Source organism: Sorex fumeus, unplaced genomic scaffold (assembly GCF_029834395.1).
Source record: "Sorex fumeus unplaced genomic scaffold, SorFum_2.1 ptg000047l, whole genome shotgun sequence".
In the NCBI taxonomy this organism is placed as follows: domain Eukaryota; kingdom Metazoa; phylum Chordata; class Mammalia; order Eulipotyphla; family Soricidae; genus Sorex; species Sorex fumeus.
In genome coordinates this window covers 50499820-50517351 of record NW_026606104.1, presented here as the reverse complement: position 1 = coordinate 50517351, position 17532 = coordinate 50499820, and the positions used below count along the sequence as shown (strand labels likewise).

At 42.0% G+C, this 17532-nt stretch overlaps 1 protein-coding gene across 2 annotated transcripts in view; it reads right to left on the bottom strand.

The window, feature by feature from the left end:
- ZMYM4 (zinc finger MYM-type containing 4) overlaps positions 1-17262 on the bottom strand; it is a 101593-nt gene extending 84331 nt beyond the window's left edge. For both annotated transcript variants that reach the window (XM_056123031.1, XM_056123032.1), the window contains exon 1: positions 17217-17262. The gene's annotated coding sequence lies outside the window, so the exon portion shown is untranslated. The remainder of the gene's footprint in view (positions 1-17216) is intronic.
- Between the last annotated feature and the right edge of the window lie 270 nt (positions 17263-17532).

The following is a 17532-nucleotide window of genomic DNA, read 5'->3' as shown; positions in this document are numbered from 1 at the left end:
TGGAATATCACGTTTCACTCAAATGAGAGAAAGAATCCGGAGTTCTGACATCCGTCGACGATCAAGGATCAGGGACGCTGTCTCATTTGCCAAGGTGTCGAAAATCAGATGGGCTGGTCACGTAATGAGATTTAAAGACGACCGTTGGACTAGAGCTGTTACTGATTGGATTCCACGGGATGTCAAGAGACCGCGTGGCCGCCCACCTACCAGATGGTCAGACTTCTTTGTCAAGGTCATGAACGATCGGTTTGAGGCCCTCCATGTTCCCGGAGCGAAGAGATGCCATTGGGCTACACTAGCACGCGACAGGGACAAATGGAGACGTAACTGGCGCCCCCTCGAGCAAATCGACGACTAACGGGAAGTTAAGTGATTAAGTGATGTTTTGCGGGTAATACCTGGCAATGTTCAGGGGTTATTCCTGGCTCTGTGCTCAGGAATCATCACTCCTAGAGAGCTCAGGAGACCAGACAGGATGCCAAAGATAAAACCTGGTTGACCTTGTGCAAGGCAAGTGACCTACCCATGAGGACTATCACTCTGGCCCCTTGACTATACAACTTTAGAAATTAAGATTAGGAACCTAGAGCTCACAGCAGGCAAGGAAACTGACTTTCATGGAGCCCTTCCACATTCAATTCCTGGTATCCCATATGGTCTCCTGAGTCTGTTAGGAGTGATTCCTGAGCATAGAGCCAAGAGTCAACCAGATGTAGCACAAAAACTGAAGCAAACGAAACAAAAAAAATTAATCTTAGGATTTACCTGAGATATAAGGATGGTTTTAACATATGCAAGTCAATCAACATAATGTATTATATGAATACAAGAAAAGGTAAAATTCATGCATCAGTAAATACAGAAAAAGCATTTGACAAGATCCAACAACTACTCATGATAAAAAGTGCTCAATAAGATTCAGGTTACAGAAACTTTCATCAAAAAATATACTTAAAGCTCCCACGTGGCCACGATCCAGAGACAAAGAAAAACAAATCTCAGACCCAAGCAACTTTCAGCAGAGATGGCCCAGGACTTTGCAACAGGTCTTTTCCACTGGGCTCCTCCAGACGGGGGCAAGTGTTGACCCTCCAACTGCCCTTTAAGAGCTCAAGCAGTCGCCATTCTCTAGAAGCTAGCAAGAAGCACCAGGTACAAGTCACGGTAACGGTAAATCTCGAGTCTCGCAGGACAGGGGAGGAATGGGTCCTCCTTCCCCCCACCTCAATGGGACGCAGAGATGATGCCACATCCGCCCATCATCTACTTAAGCTCCCACATAGCCAAGATCGAGAGACACACAAACGAATCTCAGACCCGAGCAACTTGGGGCAGCAATTTCTTCAGACCCTAATTATTAAAATCTTAGAATTCTTACAGCACGTGGCCTCTCTCACAACCGCATAATATTATATACATTACAAGCAATTTAAAACACATTGTCTAGAAATTGCATTTTAGGCAGGTATGAGGGGTGGTAGGACTAGTCTTTAAAATATTGAAGGTGGGGCTGGAGCAACAGCACAGTGGGTAGGGCATTGCCTAGCACGTGGCTGACCCGGGATCCATTCCCAGGATCCCATATGGTTCCCTGAGCACCGCCAGGAGTAATTAATTATTGCAGAGTCAGGAGTAACCCCTATACACTGCCAGGTGAGACCCAAAAATTTAAAAAACTTAAAAAAATGTATCGAAGGTAACTAAAGTAAAGAAAGAATATTTTGCAAATTGTCTGCCACACAGGCAGGGAGAGGTTTGGAATAAAGGGATGGGGGGAATACTGGGGATTTTGGTGGTAGAAAATGTGCACTGGTGAAGAGATGCGTGTCTGATGACCATATGATTGAAGTTCAAACATAAAATTTTTGTTATTGTACCTCACGATGAATTAATCATTGATTACTTGATACCCCATTACTTATCGATTTACTCAAGCGGGTGCCAGTAATGTCTCCATTCATCCCTGTTGCATGCTAGCGTAGCCCAATGGCATCTGCTCGTTCTAGGAACATGCAGTGCCTCAAACCAATCATTCAGGGTCTTGACGAAGAAGTCTGACCATCTTGTATGTGGGCGTCCATGCGATCTTTTGACGTCCCATGGAATCCAGCCAGTAATGGCTCTAGTACAGCTGTCGTCTTTTAAACCTCATTACGTGTCTAGCCCATCTGATTTTTGATGCCTTGGCAAATGAGACAGCGTCCCTGATTCTTGAGCATTGACAGAGATTGGAACTCCGGATTCTATCTCTCATTTGAGTGAAGCGTGATACTCCAAGCATAGCTCTTTCGATTCCTCTTTGAGAGACCCAAATAGCGTTCTCATCCTGTTTTCGTAGAGCCCAGGTCTCTGAGGCATATGGTAATGCAGGAAGGACAGTGGAATCGAAGAGATGTGCTCGGAGCTGGAGCTTCTTTGTCCTCTTAGTTATTTCTCCAACACTCTTGAAGGCATTCCAAGCCGCTCTCTTCTTCCTGCATAACTCAGGTGCCAGGTAATACATCATGTTGATTTTTTGACCTAGGTATATATAACTGTTGCATTCGGAGATGGTGGTTCCGTTGAGAGTGAATGGAATATCAGGAACAAGACTGTTTCTCATGAACATTGTCTGTGTGAGATTCAGCTGTAATCCGACCTTTCCACACTCACGGTCAAAGCCGGTTAGCATCTGTGCCACTTGGCTATGTTTGAGTGTTATTAGAACAATGTCATCAGCAAAGCGGAGGTGATGTACTTGCCGACCATCTATCTTCACTCCCAATCCTTCACGTTCCAGTCGTCACATGATGTTCTCGAGAGTGGCACTGAAGAGTTTTGGTGAAATGGTATCACCCTGCCGAACCCCTCTCTTGACATCAATGATTACTTCTTTGTAGAATGGTGAGATCCTGGTAGTGAATTCGTAACAGAGTTCACGAAGGATCCTGATGTATTGAGTTTCTAAGCCCTGATTGGCTAGGGCTTCGATGACTGCTTCTGTCAACAGAATCAAAGGCCTTCTTTAAACCAATCAACGTTAGACAGAGCAGCATCTTGAACCCCTGAGAAACCTCAATGAGCTTGGTTATCGTGTGGATATGGTCGATGGTGCCGAACCCTTTTCGGAACCCGGCTTGTTCACATGGTTGTCCTTCATCTAGTGTGCTGCCAATCCTATTCAGGATAACTCGAGTGAACAACTTGTAGATGACAGACAAAAAGCAGATTGGGCGATAGTTGCCAATGTCCTGGATGTCTCCCTTCTTATATAGTAGTACAGTCTTGCTGGTTTTCCACTGGGATGGAACCTTGCATTCAGACAGGTAGCATGTGAAGAGCCGAGCCAATATATTGATGAGTACTGATGGTAAGTTCTTCAGGTGTTCAGGTCTGACCTTGTCTGGGCCAGGTGCTCTTTGTTTCTTTACCAACGAGATGGCGTGTTGGATTTCGGAAGGGAGAACATTGGGAACGACATATCCATCCTGTGAAATTTGGTATGAGGGCAAGTGGACACAGCTATTAAAGAGATCTGAGTAGAAGTCATGAATAATCTTCTCCATTGCCCTTCTGGAAGATGTGATAGATCCATCAGGATATTGAAGGGCAGTCATCTTGGTCTTGTAGTTGAAGGACAGGCGGGCATTACAAATGCTTTTCCAGGCTTCTGCCGCATCTACCAGCACTGCTGCTCTCCTGTCTTTGAGGTCATCCTTGATCACTTTTCTGCACTGTTTTGCCAGCTCGGACATTCGCTTGCGGTTGCCTGAGGCATGTGCAAAGCCACGTTGGCAAGTAAGTTCAAGAGGGTTCGAAGAAAGGCGTTTTTTTTGTGGTTATCTCTCTCTTGACATTCCTTGCACAATCATGGAGGTGTTGAATCATTCGATCGTATTCCTCATCAATGTTGTCAATGACAGCATCTTCCCATGTTGCTGCAAAAGAGTCAAAGAGCTCCCAGTTGGTGGTCATTCTTGGAGTTCTCTTCTTAAACTTTGCATTCTTTTCTCCCCATTCTGTGAGGTAGAATTTTGCAGAGACGGTGGTCTGATCCCGTTTGGAATTTTGGGACAACAGCAACATCGGTTAGGCAAAACCGCCAATTGAACATAATGTGGTCTATTTCATTGTGGAACCATCCACCAGGAGACTCCCATGTCCAACGTTTAGATTCAGCCTTTTGGAACTGTGAGTTACCATAGATGGTCTTGGTAGACATGATGAACTCAGACAGTCTGTCACCTTGTTCGTTCCATTCTAGGCCATGGGTCCTGATGTCAAGTTCATCGGCTGATCTTCTTGGTCCTATCTTGGCATTAAAATCACCAACAATGATCTTGTAGAAGGTGTGGTCTTCATTATAGAACTTTTCCGGCTCCATGTAGAACTTCTCAATTTCTCCTTCACCACAATTGGATGTTGGTGCATAGACAACAAAGATAGAAACTGCCGGCAGTGAGCCATATCTACTCAAGTGTAATCGTCCGATTCGGGTTGTTAGGCATTCGAATGAATCAATGCTCATGGCTAAGTTCGTGTTGACAAGGATACTGACACCAACGCCTCTTTTGTCACATGTTCCAAGAAACAGTTCTTCTCCAGTGTCGAAAACGGCGTGATGTGATTGATGTCTTCTCGTTTCGGTCAGACCAATGATGTCGTACTTGATCATTAGCGCTTGTACCATCAGGTCCTCGATGGATGCATCAGATGCCAGTGTACGTGCATTGAAAGTACAGACAATCATTTTTGTCTTTCTTCACTTTGGCAGCCTAGTTCAGCCTTAAGATTTTATCAGCCTCTCCTTCTACATCCTTCTCGACTCTGCCCTATTCAGGATCAGGAAATGAGATTCATTTTATTTTTTTACTGGATTTGGCATACAAAATATACCACAGATAGCTTGCCAGGCTCTGCCATGTGGGTGGGATATTCACGATGAATTAATAAAGAAATAAAAATCACTTGTAATCACTTATCATGCCGTTGTTCAATATTTGCTCAAGTGGGCGCCAGTAATGGCTCCGTTCATCCCTGTTGCGGAGGTGGTGTAGTTGCCGACCATCTATCTTCAACTCCCATTTCTTCCCATTCTAGTCGTCACAACGTCCTCGAGGATGGCACTGAAGAGTTTCAGTGAAATGGCATCATCCTGCCGAACCCCTCTCTTAACATGGATGATCACTTCTTTGTAGAATGGTGAGATCCTGGTGGTAAATCTGTAATACAGCTCACAGAGGATCCTGATGTACTTTGAATATCCTGTTTGGCTAGGGCTTCAATGACCACTTCAGTCTCAACAGAATCAAAGGCCTTCTTTAAATCAATGAACGTTAGACAGAGCAGTATCTTGAACTCTTGCAAAATCTCAATGAGCTTGATCACCATGTTGATATGGTCGATCGAGCTGAATCATTTTAGGAACCCCTAAAATGCTTACTTGCGTAATTGTCATTCGTCTAGTGTTCTGCCAATCCTATTCAGGATGACTCACGCTTGTAGATGACAGACAATAGGTAGATCGGGCAATAGTTGCCAATGTCGTGGATGTCTCCCTTCTTGTACAGTAGTACAGTCCTGCTGGTTTTCCACTGGGATGGAACCATACAATCAGACAGGTAGCATGTGAAGAGCCAAGCCAGTGATTTGATGAGTACCAACTGCAGATTCTTCAGGTATTCAGGTCTAACCTTGTCTGGACTGGGTGTTGTACACTTCTTTACCAACGAAATGGCGTGCCAGATTTCGGAAGGGAGAATGTTGGGAACAACATATCCATCCTGCAGAATTTGGTATGTGGGCAGGTGGACATGGCTATCGAAGAGATCTGAGTTAAGTCTTGGATAATCTTCTCCACTGCCCTTCTGGAAGATGCGACAGATTCATCAGGACGTTGGAGGGCAGTCATCTTGATCTTGTAGTTGGCGAAGGACAGGCAAGCGCTATGAATACTTTTCCCCGCTTCTGTCACATCAGCTAACACTGCTGCTCTTCTCTCTTTGAAGTTTTCCTTCATCACTTCTCTGCACAACTTTATGAGCTCGGAAGTTACTTTGTGATTGCCTGAGGTTCGCACCAAACCACGTTGGTGAATGAGCTCGAGAGTTTCCGAAGACAGGCGTCTGTTTGTGGCTTTCCCACTCTCAGTATTCCTAGCACAGTCATGGAGGTGCTGAACCAGTCAATCATATTCTTTGTTGATGTTATCAATGGGGGCATCTTTCCATATTGCTGCAATAGTGCCAAAGAGCTCCCAACTGGTGGTCGTTCTGGGAGTTTTCTTAAACTTTGCGACCCCTTCTCCCCACTCCGTGAAGTAGAATTTTGCATGAAGGAGACAGTGGTACGATCTCGTTTGGGACAACAGTGACATCAGTCAGGCAAAGCTGTCAACTGAATATGATGTGGTCAATTTTGCTGTGGAATTGTCCATGGAGACTCCCATGTCCAATGTTTAGATTCAGCTTTCTGGAACTGAGTGACCATGGATGGTCTTGGTTGACATAATGAACAGTGTCTCACCCTGCTCATTCCATTCTAGGCCACGGGTCCCGATGTGCAGTTCTTCGGCTGATCTTCTCGGTCCGATCTTGGCATTAAAATCACCAACAACAGGGGCTGGAGCAATAGCACAGCGGGGAGGGCATTTGCCTTGCATGCAGTCAACCTGGGTTCGATTCCCAGCATCCCATATGGTCCCCTGAGCACAGCCAGGGGTGATTCCTGAATGCAGAGCCAGGAATAACCTCTGTGCATCGCTGGGTGTGACCTAAAAAGCAAAAAAAAAAAATCACCAACAATGATCTTGTAGAAGATGTGGTCTTCTTTATAGAACTTCTCCAGTTCCACGTAGGACTTCTCAATTTCTTCTTCATTGTAGTTGGATATTGGTGCACAAACAACGAAGATAGAAACTTCCGGCAATGACCACATCTATTCAAGTGTAATGTCCGATTTGGGTTGTTAAGCATTCAAACGAATCAATGCTTGTGGCCAAGTTCGTGTTGATGAGGACACCGATACCTCTGCTGTCGCATGTTCCGAGGAACAGTTCTTCTCCAGTGTCAAAAATGGCGTGATGTGATTGATGCCTCCTTGTCTCAGTCAGACCAATGACGTCATACTTGATCTTCTGCACTTGAAACATCAGGTCCTCAATGAATGCTTCCGTAGCCAGCATACGTGCATTGAAAATACAGTCATTTTAGTCCCTCTTCATTTTGGCAGCCTAGTTCAGCCCTGAGATTTTATCAGCCTCTCCTTGCTCGTTCTTCTTGACACTGCTGTATTTCAGGGTCAGGAGAAAGAGGCTCATTATTGTTACTGGTTTGGGCATTTCAAATACACCACGCTCAAGGCCGCTTTCCAGACGCTTGGGTGGAGGTTCACGCATGAGCGAAGTCCCATGGAACCCAGGTAATGCGGAACTTTGCGACCTTGGACTCTGGGCTCTATGAAACCTGGGAGCAGAGATCCTCTTCCTGCTTCCCCCAATCTCCAGCGACCAGGGGTCACATCCATAAGCCACTCCCTGCTGGCGGCAGATAATCTATCGGCCAACCTCCACCACCTAAACTGTAGCCACACTCAAGGCTGTCTTCCCCAACACTTCCTATCCATTTTCCATAATTACCACACCATATTTGATGGGATTCAACTATGGTGTGAGTCATATGGTTCACCGCTTCATCATGGCAGGGGGCGTTAACAGTGCCGACCTGCGAGGAGTGAATCAACAGGTGCTGCAGTTCGTTACAACATGCCAGTCAACCAAAAGCTTGCATTAGGTAGACTGGGAGCACCTGTAAGGGCTTTTAGAGGCTGCCCAAAAAGCCTCCGTCCCTCTCTAAGAGCCCGGCAAGCTATCCAGAGTATTCCGCCCGCACAGCAGAGCCTGGCAAGCTACCCGTGGCGTATTTGAAATGCCAAAACCAAAAAATAAAAAATTCTTAAAAATTAAAAATATATTTACAAATCCACAGCAAATACCATACTCAATTGTGAAAAAACTATAAACCTTCTTTTTATAATCAGGAGCACAATAAGGTTGTCCAGTCTCACAACTATTATTTACTACATAGTACTGGAAGTCTTTGCCACAGCAATGAGGCCAGAAAGTATACTAAGGGCATCTGTATCGAAAAAAAAATTAAACTCACATTATATGCAGATGGCATACTATACTCAGAAAATCCTATGACACCACAAAAAAGCTCCTGAAAACTAGAGTTGTTCATTAAAATGGCAAGCTACAGAAACTGATGCTCAGAAATTCATGGCTTTTCTATATACAAACACTGAAATAGCAGAGAAAGAAATTTAAGGAAAAAATACAATTCATAATTGTGTCTCAGAAAAATCAAGTATCAGTGGCTCTTAAAGCCCATGTTCTCCCTTGAATGCGTATCTTATTGCTTGTCTCTTTCTTTGCTTTTTTCCACTCTGGTAGTCTATGTTCTGTCTCAAGTACGTATTTCTCCCTTACTCTCTCTCCCATGACATCTTTCTGAGCAAACTACCTTGCTTCACCAAAAAAAGAAAAAAAAAAAAAAGATGAAAGGAGGGAGGGAGGGAGGGAGGGAGGGAGGGAGGGAGGGAGGGAGGGAGAGGGGAAGGGGGCACTTGCTTTGTGCACAGCTGACAGTTAAATCCTCAGCCTCCCATAATATCCCTCAAGCACTGTCAGGAATAATTCCTGAGTGCAAAGACAGGAGAAACTCCACCACTGTGGCCCAAAAACAAACAAACAACAACAAAAAGGTGAAAGACATACAAAGAAAACTATAAAACACTGCTAAAAGAAAGAGGGCACAAGGAAATGGAAACACATGCCCTATTTGTGAATTGGTCAGATTAATAGCCTCAAAATGACAATCTTGCCCTAAATTTTACATGAATCGATGCAGTCTCCATAAAATACACACATTTTTATGCATAAAAACCACATAAATTTATTCAGTATTCTTCATTTATATAGCTCGCATTCTATCATCTAAGATTATATTGTATCTTGAGATATAGAGAGAGGGGTTGTAAAATACATGGGTTTTTTTATTAAATTTTTTTAATAGTGAGACATCATGAGGTACAGTTGCAGACTTACACATTTTTGTGCTTGGGTTTCAATTACACAATGATCAAACACCCATCCCTCCACCAGTGCCCATTTCCCACCACCATGGATCCCAGTATCCCTCCCACCCCCCATCCCCCCCATCCTACCCTGTCTCTGTGGCAGGGCATTCCCCTCTGTTCTCTCTCTCCTTTTGGGTGTTGTGGTTTGCAAAAGAGACATTGAGTACACACATTTTTTAAAGACATGGATCAAGTGCTATTAAAATTTTTATGTAATTTAAAAGGTTTCAGTCAACTAGCATGATTCAGAAACTCCTTGTAATCTGTGGACCCTCAAGGAGAGAGCAACTAACCCCAAATACAAGTGCTGCAAGTGAATTCTGATGGTAATGTTTTCTTATTGTTTTGATTTGTGCAGGGACCAACGAATAGTACAGGAGCTAAAGAGCATTGTATGAAGTTGATTTCTGGTTCTACCACCAGCACCATGTATACTCCTCTAAACGCTAACAGGGGTTGTCCTGAGTAAAGGGTTAGGAATAGTCCCTGAGTAACACCAGATATAGGGTGGGGTGGGGGTGGGGGAGTTGGGGGCGAGAACAAGAACATTTAGGCATTTGTTTTATTAGCTGAAATTAGGCCCATATTAGCCCCTCAACTGCACTAAAACTGTCCTACCACTTAATACTCGAATGAGTCCCACCATCGGCCTAGAAGGATCACAAGCAGATTGTTAAGCCACTGTAGCTAAGACATCCAAGAGCCTAACATTTCAAAAGTATGCTCTAGTTTCCTCCAAAAAATTCTAGAATTAAGGGCAGAAGCAATAGGCAAGGATAAGTCACTTGCCTTGCATGCAGTAGACCCAAGGTTCAATCCTGGACTCCTGACACCCTGTAAGGACCCCCAGTCCCATCAAGAGTGATCCCTGAATGCAGAGCAAGAAGTGAACCCTGAGTTCACTGCCAGTGTGAGCCTTCTCAAAAATAAAGTAAAATATTCTGGAGTTAAGCAAACTAAAACAGACTGGCCTGAGGTCTGTAGTACAGAAAATAGGGTAAGATGATCTATAAGAGAAGCCTTTGCTAATAAGTGAAAGCAAACACTAAGGGCATGACTTTTATTTATTTTTTTTTGCATTTTGGAGTTACTCCTGGCTCATGCACTCAGGAATCACTCCAGGCGGTGCTCGGGGGACCGTATGGGATGCTGGGGATCGAACTCTGCGAGTCCAAGGCAAACTGTGCTATCACTCCAGCCCCAAGGGCATGACTTTTAATGAAACTAAGTCTTCATGTATATCATCCCAAGTCTTCCCATATATGTTCCCATACAAGTCTTCACATATATGTTCATGTACGAGTCTTCATTCATAAGCACATCTTATATAAAAAATGGTGACATGTTAGAAATATCAGTTGTTCCATCCAAGTGAATGGCAAACTTCGTGTGGTGCCCCTTATTGCTAGAATTGGTCATTAACTAACTTCAGAAATTCTTTTGGGAACTTGTCTCATTTAATAAAGGAAGTTTGGAGATTTCATCCCCAAACATTTCCCATAAATTATTTCTGACACTTTAATAGCAGAATGTTTCACAACATATTTCGCTATTGCATATGGCTTTTTAGGTTATGCAACTAAGTTTTGCAAAATGCAAGTAAATACTTTTCATTATAGTAATGAATTTCACAAATTTTTTTATTTGAAGATTATAAAAATCAGTCAAATATTTCTTTGGTCTATTGCAGTAGGTCTATTGTCATTTTTTTTTTCTTTTATTGCAATAGGTCCATTGCATACTTGGTACTAAGATTTAGTTTTAGTTGAGCTGTTTCCACATTCTCCACAACCAAATCTTTATTGTAGGTCAAGAAAAGAGATTATTCCACACCATCATCATTACTTAATGATGTAAATTCATATTGGAAGAATGATTCAACGTTCTCTCCTACCAATTTAGGTGAATTAAAACTGGTAACAAAGACTGCTGCATTATCATCAGTATTTTCTTTTTAGGGGGAAGTATGCTGTGGTATGGAGGGTTCTATGTCTCAGGGTCTCCAGAAATGCAAGCCTGCACTGCTCAGGAGTTTACGTGGGACCATGTAGTACTGGGGATGGAACGGAGGTTGACAGCATGCAAGTCATGCTCCTTAACTATTGTACTCTAATCCCAGTCATCAGTACTTTTCCCTCTTCTGAATACATTTAACTACCTATAACTGAAAAATACTTTATCTTAAAGCATAAACATGGCTAATAATTTCTCAAATACTTTAGTTTATGAAGCTTCATTTGTTTGTGCTTAATATAAAAAAATTTATGTTGAAGATGGCAGCAGCACAGCAGCAAGCACCAGAGCTGGCAGAAGGACAGCAGCTCTCAGTTCTCTGAACAGCCGATGAGGTTACAAAATTTCTGCGTGAGTAAATGTGGGTGTCCCTTTAATATTTTGTCTCAGGGAGAGCGCCATTAAAGGGAACCGGCCAGTCGTCCGCCGCAGAGCACCAGCCCCAAGTGCGCCTCTTGAGTGTGGCAGCTGCGAAGCTTGCCAGCGAGAAGAGCTAATAGAGCTCTCGGTGCTACGGGCAGCAGCAGTGTCTAACTAGGGTTCTTTGGGTCCAGCCCGGCAGACCACAGAGCAGGTGTAAAGGAGTTGAGGACACACCCCAGGTTCCCACCATTGGGCCCCGATGTTTTACCTCCACCAGCGGCCTGAGTGCATGAGCAGCCTGATGGTGCCTTCAGGTTTCCTGATACCCCAAAATCGCCACTGTGCCTCTGGCCAGATTCCAAAACTCAGGACCAAGTTTCCCAACAAATTAAACTGCCAAAAGTTAGATATGTGGGAGCCACACCCACAAACCATCTCAGCCATACAAGCTCATTTATCTGCCTTGCTTCAGAAAAACATAAATAAATATCAAAAGATGAAGAGTCACAGTTAAGCTCGGACCATACAAGGTTGAACAGACCAGGGTAAGTCAGAGGGGCGGGTGAGTCCATGGCCTGCCCAAACAGAGCCCCCTGAAGCTGCTTGCTCCACAATCCAAAATTCCTGCCATATTCCCAGCCAGACTCTACCATCTCTGGACAGACCTCATGGAGATATTAATCCGCTGAAGATTCAGGTTATGCAAGTTTTGTGACTGAAACCACCAGGCTTTCTTGGAGTCGGGATAGGTTACCTCCCCAATACCTCCCAGTTTCTCCGGAAGCGACAGCAATCATGTCTACACCCCAAAGTCACCATCCAGTGGAAAAAAACTAGTCCAGCTTTGCCTTCTTCGTAAAAATACTGAACATCCTGAACAAACATAAGGACCTCTTAGTACCTGTATTGCAAGCCATAATGCACAAAAGGAGAGAGAGAAGAAATTGGTGTTGGAACATTGTATGACTGAAACCTGATCATGAACAGCTTTGTGATGTTCTATCTCACAACGATTCGATTAAAAAAATAAATAAAAATGTATATTCGTGGGGCCAGAGAGATAGTACAGGAGGTAAGATGTCCAAGTCAGAGAGGTGATGGCGGGGTGGGGAGGGGGAACAGCTGAGTGAGGCGCAAGGGTGGGGGAGACAGATGATGACTTGATGTCTGCACATACATACACAGTGGCGAAGGAAGAATATTAAAAGGCTTTGAATTGCTACAGTTAAGCATTCATGTTTTTTATTTTAAAAGGACAACAATTTTGCTTCTCCCAAACTGGAATCCTTAAAAACTTTGATTCCAGTGAACTGTGGGCAGTGTAGAAATGTGAAACAGAAAATTTACAAGAAAAACCTTTGAAGTTAGGAGGTAACCCTGCATCAAGTATTGATCACTTAAGCTAAATGATGGTATCAAGAAACCCCAACTTTCTCCTTAGTAAAACAGTCATAGTATCTTAGGCTAGAAAACTATTAACAAACCATTAACAATAGTCTGAAAACTTATTAACCATTCTCCCTCTGGTTTCTGAGACAACCTCAAATATATTGCTGAGAACAATTGGCTCAGTTGAAGGACTACAATTCCCAATTTTTTTTAAGTCAAGGTGTCCAAGAAGAGATAATCCAATGAACATAAGGTAAAACTTTTACAGGTCTAATTCTATGGTTTTTATTCCCTTCCTTTCTGCCCCACTGTAGACTGAACACTGTAGTCACCTTAGAGCTCAAGGGGTGACTAAGTGCTAAAGCTATGACAAAAAAGGCAGAAGTCCAGAACAGAGAGATAGAACAGGCCAGTTCAATCCCCAGCATCTCCATACGGTTCCCCTGAGCACAAAGCAAGGAGTAATCCTGGAGAACTGCCAGGAATGGTCCAAAAACAACAAACTTGGTCCCTGAATTTTTAATAATCTAAGTGATCTTCATCATCTAAGTTTCTAGATAAAAACTTAATTCTAAATATAACTTACACTATACATACATAGTTGAATCTTGTCTAGGTAATACTATCAGAGCAACTGAAAAGGTCATTCTGTAACATTTTTCAGAACTGGTATACTGCAAATAATCAAAATAATGTATTTTTTCATTCAAATCAATATTTCATGAACAAATCTTACTTTTCTTTTGAAGTCATTAAATTTATGTTCAATGTAAGTTATTGTTAAGGAATTACATATGTGAACACTTTAAATAAAAATCTACTTACACCTAGTAGTGCTGGGAGGAGGCAGGACTTAATATAAGCTGATAATCTTTAAAGGAACATAACTTAAACGCCAGAGCAATAGTACAGAGGGTAGGGCATAGAGCTTTGCACAGAGCTGACCCAAGTTCGAATCCCAAATCCCAATCCCAAGTCCCAAATCTGGTCCTGTCATCCTTCCCCTGCCCTTTCCCCTTCCCCACTCCCTTCCCCCCAATCACCACCAGGAGTAATTTTGTTGTTGTTTTTTGGGGGTTTTTTTGGCTTTTTAACACCAGGCGATGCTCAGGGCTTACTCTGGGTTCTACACACAGGAATTACTCCTGACAGTGCTCGGGGGACCACAATCAATGAATGCCAAGAATCAAACCCGGGTGAGCCGCATCCAAGGCAAACCCCCTCCCGTTGTACTATAGCTCCAGTCCCAGGAGTAATTTCTGTGTGTAGAGCCAGAAGTAAACCCTGACCACTTCAGGGTGTGACTCAGAAAGTCAAAAATAATGGAACATAACTTAAAACAGCAAGGCAGAGCCTGGCAAGCTACCCCAAGCTACCTGTGTCATATTCGATATGCCAAAAACAGTAGCAATAATCGATCTCATTCCCCTGACCCTGAAAGAGCCTCCAATATGGCAGCACTGGGAAAGACGAGTTAGGAGAGGCTGCTAAAATCTCTGGGCTGGGACGAATGGAGACGTTACTGGCACCCACTTGAGTAAACAGATGAACAACGGGATGACAGTGATACAGTGAACTTAAAACAATCGAATATCACTCTTTATAACCATTTAACTTACAAAGTTTATAGTGCCAACCCATGCCGACCCACTGACAAAAGATAAAATATAAATTAGACGTTTGAACAACCCTACTTTTTCTTGCGTAGAATGTTAGATCATTTTTTCTTTTAAATCCTTTCACTTAAGTCAATCTGGAAAGTCAACTCACCTTTAAATCAAATTTCCCAAATTTCTCAAAGATGGGATTAGATTTTAAGTTTATATACAAGCCACAAAATAGCAGATATCTGCTTAAATTGTCAGTAAGGCTATAGCCTAAGGGAATGGAATTTCATTTATAAAAAAAAAAACATTTGTAGTCCCATACCCTAGTGGCCTTGGGCAATGCACACAGCTTAAATCTAGCAGTAGAGATTTCATTTACTTGCCAAAGATAGTGAACCTCCTTTATTTGCATAACTTAAAACTGGCAAGTATCAAAGGCCAAGCTCACTTGGGGGATAGAAAATCTGAAAGTAGGGGAGGGGAGGGAGAGAGAGAAGGGGAGAGAGGGAGGGAGGGAGGGAAGGGGAGAGAGGGAGGCACCTGCCATAGAGGCAAGTAGGCGGGGGGGGGGGGGGGGGGGGGGGGGACGACACACAGATTCTGGGACACAGGTGGAGGGATGGGTATTAGAACTGGAGTTGATGACTAAAACCTAATCATGCTTTGTAGGGTCTATCTCACAGGGATGGAGGGAGAGAGGGAGGGAGGGAGGGATCCTATAAATACAAATTAGAATCAGAAAGCCCTTGTTGCTCTCCCAGTTAGATATTAGATTCTTCACTTCAAGAATAAAATCGGTCTACTCTTTCAGTCTACTAGTCTACCTCCAGAGCCTACAATTATCACTCATTGATAAATTAAAAGAAAGAGAAAGAAGAGTATTCTGTATTACACACCTTTGGTATTCAACATCTATTCTAAAATCAGCTATTTGTAAACTCACAATCTGAAAAATATCTGAAGCTATGGAGCAGACAAGAATCAGACACCAGAAATGTAAACCTCACTTTTTGATAAAGAAGAAAAAGTTGGGTACTACTTTACCGTTCCTACTACTGCATTAAGGTCATTGTTATTGCAGTATCTTTCACAAATAAATTACCATAGTAAAACCTTCACTGGAAAGCTATTTCATTATTTCTATTACCAGTATACATTCTTGAACGAAGGCATATAATAGTAAAAAAGGAGCATGATAATAGAAATATTATTTGATGAAACTGGAAAGCAGCAGCTGAAGAACATGTTCAGTAGCCATGTTTGACTGTCTCATCCTATTTTGCCTGACCACCAATAATTGGATCAAAGATAAAACATCAGACAGAAGATGACCAAAACAAAAATTTTCTAGAAAAATTCAATTTAAGGTGGATTACACTGAAAAATTTAAAGTCATTGAACATAACTGTTTTTTGGCAACAGTATACTAATGTAAATGTATTCTTTTTCCAGAAAACTGTAAAATATCCCAAAATACTTCCAAGAATTTCTTGAGACATTTTTCTTATTGGTGCCAGGGATCAAACGCAGGTGTATTTATACAAGGCATGCACTTTACTGTAGAGCCACCTTCTAAAGTTTGTTACGGACAAGCAATTTTTATTGCTTGCAATAACCTCTCGATAGGATAACTCCTCTCAAATATTAATAAACTAATTCCAAAAAGAAAGGTAGTACTGACAGTTCCAATCAATGGAAGCTAAAATTAAAAATAAAAATAAATGTATTTTTACTCAGGAATTCTAGATGACAAAATACATCTTTGATAAATACACAAACATCCTATGATGAAACACCAATTCTATTATTAAAATTTCTGAAACACTTTAACAATTCATCAAATATGAGACATATACTCAATATTGCTCACACAATTAAAAGCTGAAAATAATTTATACATATATGAAACAACTTGTTTAAAATATAGTAAAACCATCCAATAAAATAAAGAGTAGCCATTAGAAGGGATATAATAGGCCTACACAAATACAGATATAAGCAGTTGAGTGAAAAAAGCATAATACTCGTACGGAATCTTCACTCATACAAGATCACCACCACCACATGGAGATACGTTATTCAGAGAAAAAAAAGTCTGGAAAGATACAGAAACTTTTAAGACTGGGTATTATTGGAGAACAATAAAGGCATGGTCTTTTATTTCCTACTTTATTTACTTCCGTACTACAAAGCAGAATGTATTACTTTTATAATTGTAAGAAATAAAAATAATATAAAATTACGAGATCCTATATACAAAATTCTTATCAACTGGTCAGTACAAACTTCACTAAGATTCATACAAACACAAGCTATGCTATATCTCAATATAATTCTCGGAATAAAATAACTTTTTTTCCTTCACTTTTTTTGGGTCACACCCAGTCATGCTCAGGGATTATTCCTGACTCTGTACTCAGGAATTATTCCTGGCGGCACTTGGGGGACCATATGGGATTCCGAGAATTGAAGCCGGGTTGGCCGCATGCAAGGCAAACACCTTACCCACTATACTATTGCTCCGGCCCACAAATTAATTTTTTAAAGAAATTATTGCAGTTCAGATAAACTTGCAAAAAATGTTAACAAAATATAACAAGATCTAAATTAACTCAAACTTGACCAGGACATTGATTAGTATTAATTAAACATCACATTATGAATGTTCTATTAGACTTTATTATCAACAAAGACATGACAATTTTCTTCTTAAATGGTACTTACAGTTCTCTACTATTTCATCAAACACCGCACCGGCTTTCTGTTCAAACTGAAAAAAGAAAAATTTAAGTGAATATAAGTATTAATTTCATAATTTTTTATCATACTCTTGTATGTTTGGGGGCAACACCTGGTGATGCTCAGGAATTACTTGTGGCTCTGACCTCAGGGTTCATTCCTGATAACGAACATATCAGGGGAACATACATGGTGCAGGAAATTGACCTAGAGTGGTTCCACGCAAGGCAAACAAACCCCCTACGTTCTGTATTATCTCTTCAGCCTCCTCTACAATACTCTTGATAGTCACCCCATTTCC